An 8,098-nucleotide genomic window follows, 5' to 3' on the forward strand; every position below is an offset into this window, starting at 1 on the left:
TTTATTTATTATGTGAATTTTAGTAAACAAGACCGGTGCAACAGGCACCATTCAAAGACCAGAAAAATCATTGAGCATACCTTTGGTATCCTGAAAACCCAGTGGAGCAACATCTTGTTGTAGGCCCTTGAGATCCGGCCTCTGTTCACCACAAAGGCAATTGGTGTCTGCCGTATTCTCCACAACACTTCTGTGGCAGAAAAAGCCAGAACGCAGAGGCTGACGAGAGGGACCTGTCTGGAAATGGTGTCAGGGGAAGACTTGCTGCCCAGCTTTCTGCTCCATAGGGACTGCCATCATGTCTGTGTGAACATGCTGGCATGTACAAACCACACGCGTGTATAATACGAGAGAGCAGATCAACACCGCAAGCATAAAGTACACTCGCGAGGGAGCATTTCTACTCTGCACTAGCGCAATACGGCATCCGCGAGTTTAAAACAATTCTCATGAGCGAGCATTTGTGCTCTGCGCACGCGGGACTGAACCCCCCCAAAGAAAATAACTATCTTATCCATTTTTTTCTTTAAAAAGAAAATAACGACAACCCCAGGTTCCTCTTCAGCACTGTAGCCAGGCTGACACCGAGTAAAAGCTCTACTGAACAGTCTATTCCTCCAACTCTAAGTAGCAATGATTTCATGAGCTTCTTTACTAATAAGATTATTACCATATGAGAAAAAATTTATCAGCTTCTTCACACTAATAGCACAGACACACTGTTCAGTACAGTAGCCTCTGAACCAACAGTATTGCCTAATTTATATTTAGAAAGCTTCTCCCCTATATATCTGGCTGAGCTGACTTCACTGGTCACTTCATCCAAGCCATCAACCTGTCTTTTAGATCCTAATATATCAAGGCTATTTAAGGATGTATTACCTTTAATCAATAGTTCCATATAAGATCAGATCAATCTATCTCTATTAACAGGCTATGTACCAAAGACCTTTAAGGTGGCAGTAGTTAAACCTTTGCTCAAAAAACTGTAGACCCAGATGTCTTAGCTAACTATAGACCCATATCAAACATCCCCTTTATCTAAAATCCTTGAAAAAACTGTTGCTAACAGGTTATGTGACTATTTACACAGGAATAGTCTGCTTGAAGACTTTCAGTCAGGGTTTAGAAAACATCATAGTACAGAAACAGCACAGCTGAAGGTTACAGACAACCTTCTCATGGCCTAAGACAGTGGAAAAGTTTCTATTCTCGTCCTATTAGATCTCAGTGTTGAATTTGATACTTTTCACTTTTCAAATTCAATCAATAGGCATTGAACACTTTCTTGATGGTCCTGAGCGGAATGTTGGCGCTGACCGGTGTTTGTTTTTTTAAACCCCAGTAGCCGCTCTCGTCCTGAAGATGTCTTTGTTGGCATGTGTAATTTTTTCAACATGTATTCATTCTCTTATTTATTCATTTGGATCTTTATTCAATTATTTCTGTCATAGTCCGGTTGCTATAACAAATCTAAACAATCTGCTCAGGTCTTCAGAGGAATGATGAAGATGACAAACCCACCCCCTAATAAAACCACCGTAGATGGGATCCTGTTAGCACGGTGCAGCCACTGGGCAACATCAGTCAATTCACTTTATGATCACATGCTGATTATTTACCAATAAAGACCTCAATTAAGGCTACTATTCAAATAATCAATTAAGTCAATTAAGTCTAATAAAACAGAATCATACATTGATATGAGACAAAATATTCCTGTTGGGAGAATCTTGGGTGTTAGAACAGCAAAATGGATAGCAGAAATTGCATTTAATTGTTCATATGAATTAGTATATTGGTTATTGGGTTTTTTCAGAGTGTGTATGTGATGTATACTCATCCCCCTTCTTTTCAGTTGGAATCGGACCCTTCCAATTCTCTGATTTTTCCTCTGTGGATCATCATCACAAGAAAACATCAACATAGTTATGACAGTTATAATCAGTCTTTGGCCTTTTCAGGCCCCTTACCACATCAGTGTGTTGAGCACACACTTCTTCTTTCTACCAGTGAGACAGGGAAACATTCTTCAGAAATTGGAGAGATTTGATTAACCCACATTCGTCTGATTTTAGATTTATAAAAACATGAAACCCCCACGATGTTTCCAGGAATCTGTGGTGGAGCTGTAAATGAAATCATTTTAGCATTGTTGTTAGTTTGATAGTTTTGTTAACATGCAATAAACATATAATACATATACTCTCATATATACTCTTATACTCATCAGTCCAGAGAAAAGTGACTTTTTGGTTGATACTCTATGTTAGGACTCATGAGGACAGTTGCTGTATTCTCTGTACTGCAGATGAACTATAGAACAATGGTCAAGTTCATTCTCTTATTCTCACTCTCATTCATAGCTTGAGAGCTTGGCATATGCATCACAACTATTTTCATATTTATTTATGATAATAACAATTGCCTATTTTAATTCTGATAATAATTATAAATAACCCTTCAGTTGATAGTAATAAGTTACTATTTTAATCTGATGGAGGCTGTAAGTGGTTGTGTTTCACTGAACCTTGTTTCTTTAACTGTACTATATCGTGTGTAACTGGAGCAAATCATTTTGACCTAATTCTTTCCCCCTCTTGACTGTGTGAAAACATGGGCCAAAACATTAAGGAAGAACTATAATCTTTATAGCCAGAATCCATGCTCTAATAAGAACATATAATTCTGCTGCCTGTCGACATGCATTTAGACAGTGAATTGCTTCCATAACTTCCCAATTACTCAACATACATTTTCAAAATCAGATCAGAATTTTGAATCAGTCTGCTTTAATTCTCTTTGAAGAAATATGAGGGTTTAACTATATGATCTCCTTGCTGCATCATGTTCAAGATGTGCAGCCCTGCATAAACAACATAAACCACACAGACAACAGTCGTGACCGAGTACTTTGGCTGAAATTTAACAATTATGACAATTATGGTAGCAACAGCGGCTACATCGCTGAGACAGCTCGCCATGCCAAGACCACAGGTGGAAACCAGTACGAGTAATATGCAACAAGGCGATAATGTGAGACACGCTTCTCATGCAGGTGGAAGCTGATGATGTTCTGAGCCCCAAAGCCGGTGCTGAGGTGAGGGTTTGTCTTAGATCAGGGGAGGGCAGATACAATGTTCCTTAGACAAAAAGTCAGTGTCTCCTTTTCTTGCTCAGCACGAAAGGCAGCTTCAAACTGTCTTTTAGATGCATATTCCAGTGTCTCTTGTTCTTAAAAACAGTCCAGTGTCTGTCAACTCTCTGTTGTTGACCTTTGGACTCTGTAAGGCTACTGCATGCCTCTCTCGATGATGACTTCACTTCTCAAAGCTACCACACAAAACCTGAAAAGACCTCCAACTGTCCTTGGACTAATCTGGCCCAGTAATTTTTCTGCCTTTACTGTATGCAAAAACAAACAAATGCTGATTGTCTCTCCATATGATAGATGAAAATGAACTTAGGTCAAAGAATTTGCAGTATTGGAATTATTTGCAAAATAGTTGTACTTTTCAAAAAAGATTAACTGCAGTAATGGTTTTTTTTAAAACGGCCCCATTGAAGACACCACAGGTGCTCATGTGTGAAATATTGGCTGTATGCTGAATGGATGATCACAAAGATGAAAGTCATGGCTATGCCAGACAACATAACTCAAAACAGTCATCAACAGATTAAAAAATGTTTACTTTTTAGATATAATGTAGATTAATGTTGGATTTTCATAATGATTTGAAAGTTGAATTTTAACTGCTTATAATTTAGAATGTAAATCCTTGCATTCAATGTCTCCCACACTCTGTTTCTGTGTTTGAGTGTGTGTGCATGTTGATGTATTTGTGCAGTGTGTGTGTGTACGTGTGTGTGGTGAGCCTCTACTACTTTGGTCATTCAAATTTACGACTTAATTTTCATCATTATTTTGAAGGGTATTGTTTATCATTCTTTTCAGGCTTGATAATAATATTTACAGTAATGACACTTATTTACTGTATTTAGACTTTTCTTAATCAATTCACATCAAGTATTCACGAAACTTAATATAATGTTCATGTTACCCCCCTAAGGACTATTGGGATCTCCATTTTGAATGTACAGAGCTATTACTCTTACTGTTTCATCATTATTATTATTGTTTTACAAAGTTTAAAGCATTTTACTTTTACTTATTTCATTCATTTTCCTATAGCAGAGAATTTGTCAATTTAAGCTTAACCAAATCTATTTTCTTCAAGGCTTCTGTTATTTATTTGCTTGTTTGTTTATCTACCTATTTAATTTATAAATGAATCAAATTCTGATTCTGACTATTTTATTTTCTCCAATCTATGTTGTAGCTTGCCACCATGTGGTTTTACATATGCAGAACGTTTTGAACAGCTGTGGTTATTTACTTTAAATCTCTTTCCCTTCATATGGCCTTGTTGGAAAACATTCACATTTATGGCAGTTTTGTATTTAAAACTGTAATACATTAATTTCTACAGCTGTAGTTGCTAATAAATTTAAGATTTCAATCTATGGATTACATAAACATATACATTATTGTCTATGAAGAAACAGCTTTATCTCCAGCATCTATAAAGGTAATATGCTGTACTCACGTTGATGCTTCTATATCAATAGTATTATCATCTATTCTTTTTCCAACACTTGTATAAACTACTTTCATCTAAGTAGGATTCATCCTTAATAATGCAAAGCTTCACTTGTATCTGAGTGGTTCTTTCTTTATTTTATTTTTCATTTACTGAATTGGTACTTTTTCTTTACTTTACAGTTTCATTAACATATCATATTTTCTCCCACTCATCTGAAATCCCAGACTGTACTTTCCTCTGTTAAAAAAACTGAGCTCTGGCTTCAAGAGCATGTTATGGCTTTGTCAATCAGCTGTATATGTGTGTTTCTTTACAGTTTACCATTAATCTCTTCTGTGAACTGATTCCTCATACTTACACATTCACTGCATGCACATTTGACAAACAACACACATCACAAACAACATAAATTTCTCCATAATACATAGTGCTGCTGCAGCAAAAGGTCTCCACTTTTAACACTAACGAGATTCCATAAAAAGATTTTGTGGTACCTGTCAACATTACTTGGAATGTTTTCCGATGGGCGTAGCGCCTCACAAGTGTTATTGGCTGTACTGAGGTGTCCTCTTTCTGATACCCCGGGACGTCTCCCCTATTGGGTACAACCGCACAGTGGATCTCGGTCTACGCTATTCAAACATATCAACTTTAGCCAATTTTTCCAAAGCTAATTCATGATTCCGTCAAACACAGACTAGGCAAGAAAATTAAAGAATAAACTTTAAATTTGCACTTACCCGTCTTGCTGTGTGGAATCCTGTTCAAGTGATGCCAGTTGTGAGGGAAAAATTGATGCAGTTGAATCAGGAAGATGGAAACCGTGGATGTCTTAAGCAGAAAGTATTTATTATTAGAGCTCAATATATATCAAGGAGATTTCTGGTTCGTAACACAGATCAACAAGGGGGTCAGTGTATGGCGTCCCAAGACAATCTGCCAATCTCCGGTCACTGTAATCGTATTTAGCTTTGTCAGAGTAAGGTCGTCATCTCACAAACAGATTAGCTATTTCCATAGTAACACTGTATTCACCACTATGTGTCTTGCAGAAATTCCACGACTATGACACGACCGAGACAGCCTTCAGTTACCCACCAACTGCCTTGGCTTGCCATAGTAATGTCCTTGCATAGTGCGTGAGATCGCTCATCATTGCAGTTTCTCAGGAGAAGACAGAAATTAGGCGGTAGCCTGCAGCTTTGTGTGGACTACTGTTAGCTTAATAGGAAAACTAGGAAGGATGCATTCCCCCTACCTCGCATCGAGGAGAGTTTAGATGCACTGGCTGGGGCTCGCTGGTTCTCCACCATAGATCTGGCCAGTGTGTACAACCAGGTGCCTGTGTCCAAACCAGACAAATCCAAAACTGCCTTTTGCACACCGTTTGGACTTTTTGAATTCAACTGGATGCCCTTTAAATTGTGTAATGCCCCGAACACATTCTAGCAGCTGATGCAAAGGATGTTTGGGTTTTGCCAAGTTGGCTAGCCCTCTGCATAAGTTGGTGGCAGATCTTGCAGGCACAAAGTCCAAAAGAGGGTCGGGACAAGCTCTTGGTGCGGCATTATCACCTCAGTGTGAGGAAAGTTTTGAGGCCTTAAAGTTCAGGCTCGTCTCCTCCCAGGTGTTATGCAGACTATTCACGGCTGTTCATTTTGGCGATTGATGCCAGCCATAGTGGCCTCGGTGCTGTCCTCTCCCAGGAAACCCACTGTGGTGTGAGACCAGTGGCATATGCCAGCAGAGGCCTTCGACCCACTGAGCGCAACATGGATAACTACAGCTCCATGAAACTGTGGGGGCCACAGAGCAGCGATGGGCCGCACAACTTGCTGCCTTTGATTTCGACATCAAATATCGGTCAGGTCGCAGCAAAAAGAATGCTGATGCGCTGTCCCGTAAGCATGGGCCTGGTTCAGGCTTGGGCGAGCAGACCATCACTGGCACTCCAGCAGCCTCCAGGAAGCTGCACGGTCAGATCCTTTGGCCTCCGCAACCCAGTCCATCGTCTCCATCCTCCTGTGTCATTCTGCTTTGGATGATCCCCTCCTGAAGGATGTCCCTGTGTATTGGAGGAGGCAGGTTCGGCCTTCCCCTACTGAAAGGCAACAGATTTCCAGGCCAACTATGGTGCTGTTACGCCAATGGGATTGCCTGGTAGAAAAAGAGGGGGTGCTTTATCGCCAGGTCTTCCATTCTGATGGAGGAGAGGAGTTTCTCCCGCTCATCCTTCCCAGAGTTCTCAAACAGGAGACCTTGAAACAGCTACACCAAGAGGATGGCCATCAGGACATTGAGCGAACTGCTGAACTCGTATGGCAGCGTTTTTAATGGCCAGGAATGTTTTCAGACATAAAGCAGTGGGTCCAGGATTGTGAGCATTGGTGGGTCGTGAAAGACTCTGGACCAGTGTCACAGCTTTATGGGACACTTGCTTGCGTCTAGGACAAATGACATCTTGCCCATTGGAAGGTGCAGCACTATCTGCCACCCCATTGCCCTCAACAGACCAAACCACTTCCAGTCCGCAAATGTTGCGTCGGACGGGACTCTCCACAGCTGGTCAGCACCCAAATGTTCATCGTCACACGAGCAGAGCAACAAGAAATTTAATGTGTTTGAATGTGTGAGCGAGAGAGAGTTCTGAAGAATGTAAACAGCTGATTGATGAAAGCATATCATGCACTCTGAGAGAGAGCTCAGTTTTTTTAACCCAGTAAAGAAGAGTCTGGGATTTCAGATACGTAAATAAAGTACGGCATACGGAAAAAAATATTAAAGTTAAGAACTTTACGGTAAAGAAAAGTGTGAATATAGTAAATAAGTTTCTGTCAAATATTTTTCAAGCCTGAAAAGAATGATTAGACAATACCCTTACAAAATAATGATGAAGATTAAGTCTTAAATTTGAATGAGCAAATTAGATTCCTTTAAATTTCTGGTGTTCCGCCTGTTCCTAATGTGTCTCACCTGTGTTCTATTTGCCCTGCTCTCCTTGTGTGTATTTAGTCTCTGTGCTTCCCTTTGTCTGTGTTGGATCGTCTGCTGTTCTCCTTGTTGTCTTCCCCGGTATGTTCCTAGTGTTTTCTCCCAGTCTGTTCTTGAACTTCTGTCCCTGTGATTTTTCCCCTGGCTCCAGTGTTTTAGTGTACATGTTTGCTACTTGTTGTGGACACCCTTGGTTGTAGGTTTGTTTTGTTTTATTATTAGATATTCTTTGCACCACCTTTGCATTTGGGTCCTGCTTCCTGCTTAATCGTGACAGTCAGCAGTGGGAAAGACAGGGAATGGAAGATTTAGATGAAGATTCTAAATTATAATCAGTTAAAATTCAACTTTCAAAAGATCATTATGAAGACCCAACATTACTGTTGAAATGAATTAGATTATAGTCAACCATTCCTGATGTAATGGTAAATTTGATAGCTTATATGTATTCTGCTAAATCAACCAGAAAGGAAAAGTACCAGACGGCATGTACCTTTCCACCT

Source organism: Scophthalmus maximus, chromosome 7, assembly GCF_022379125.1.
Source record: "Scophthalmus maximus strain ysfricsl-2021 chromosome 7, ASM2237912v1, whole genome shotgun sequence".
NCBI classification, from domain to species: domain Eukaryota; kingdom Metazoa; phylum Chordata; class Actinopteri; order Pleuronectiformes; family Scophthalmidae; genus Scophthalmus; species Scophthalmus maximus.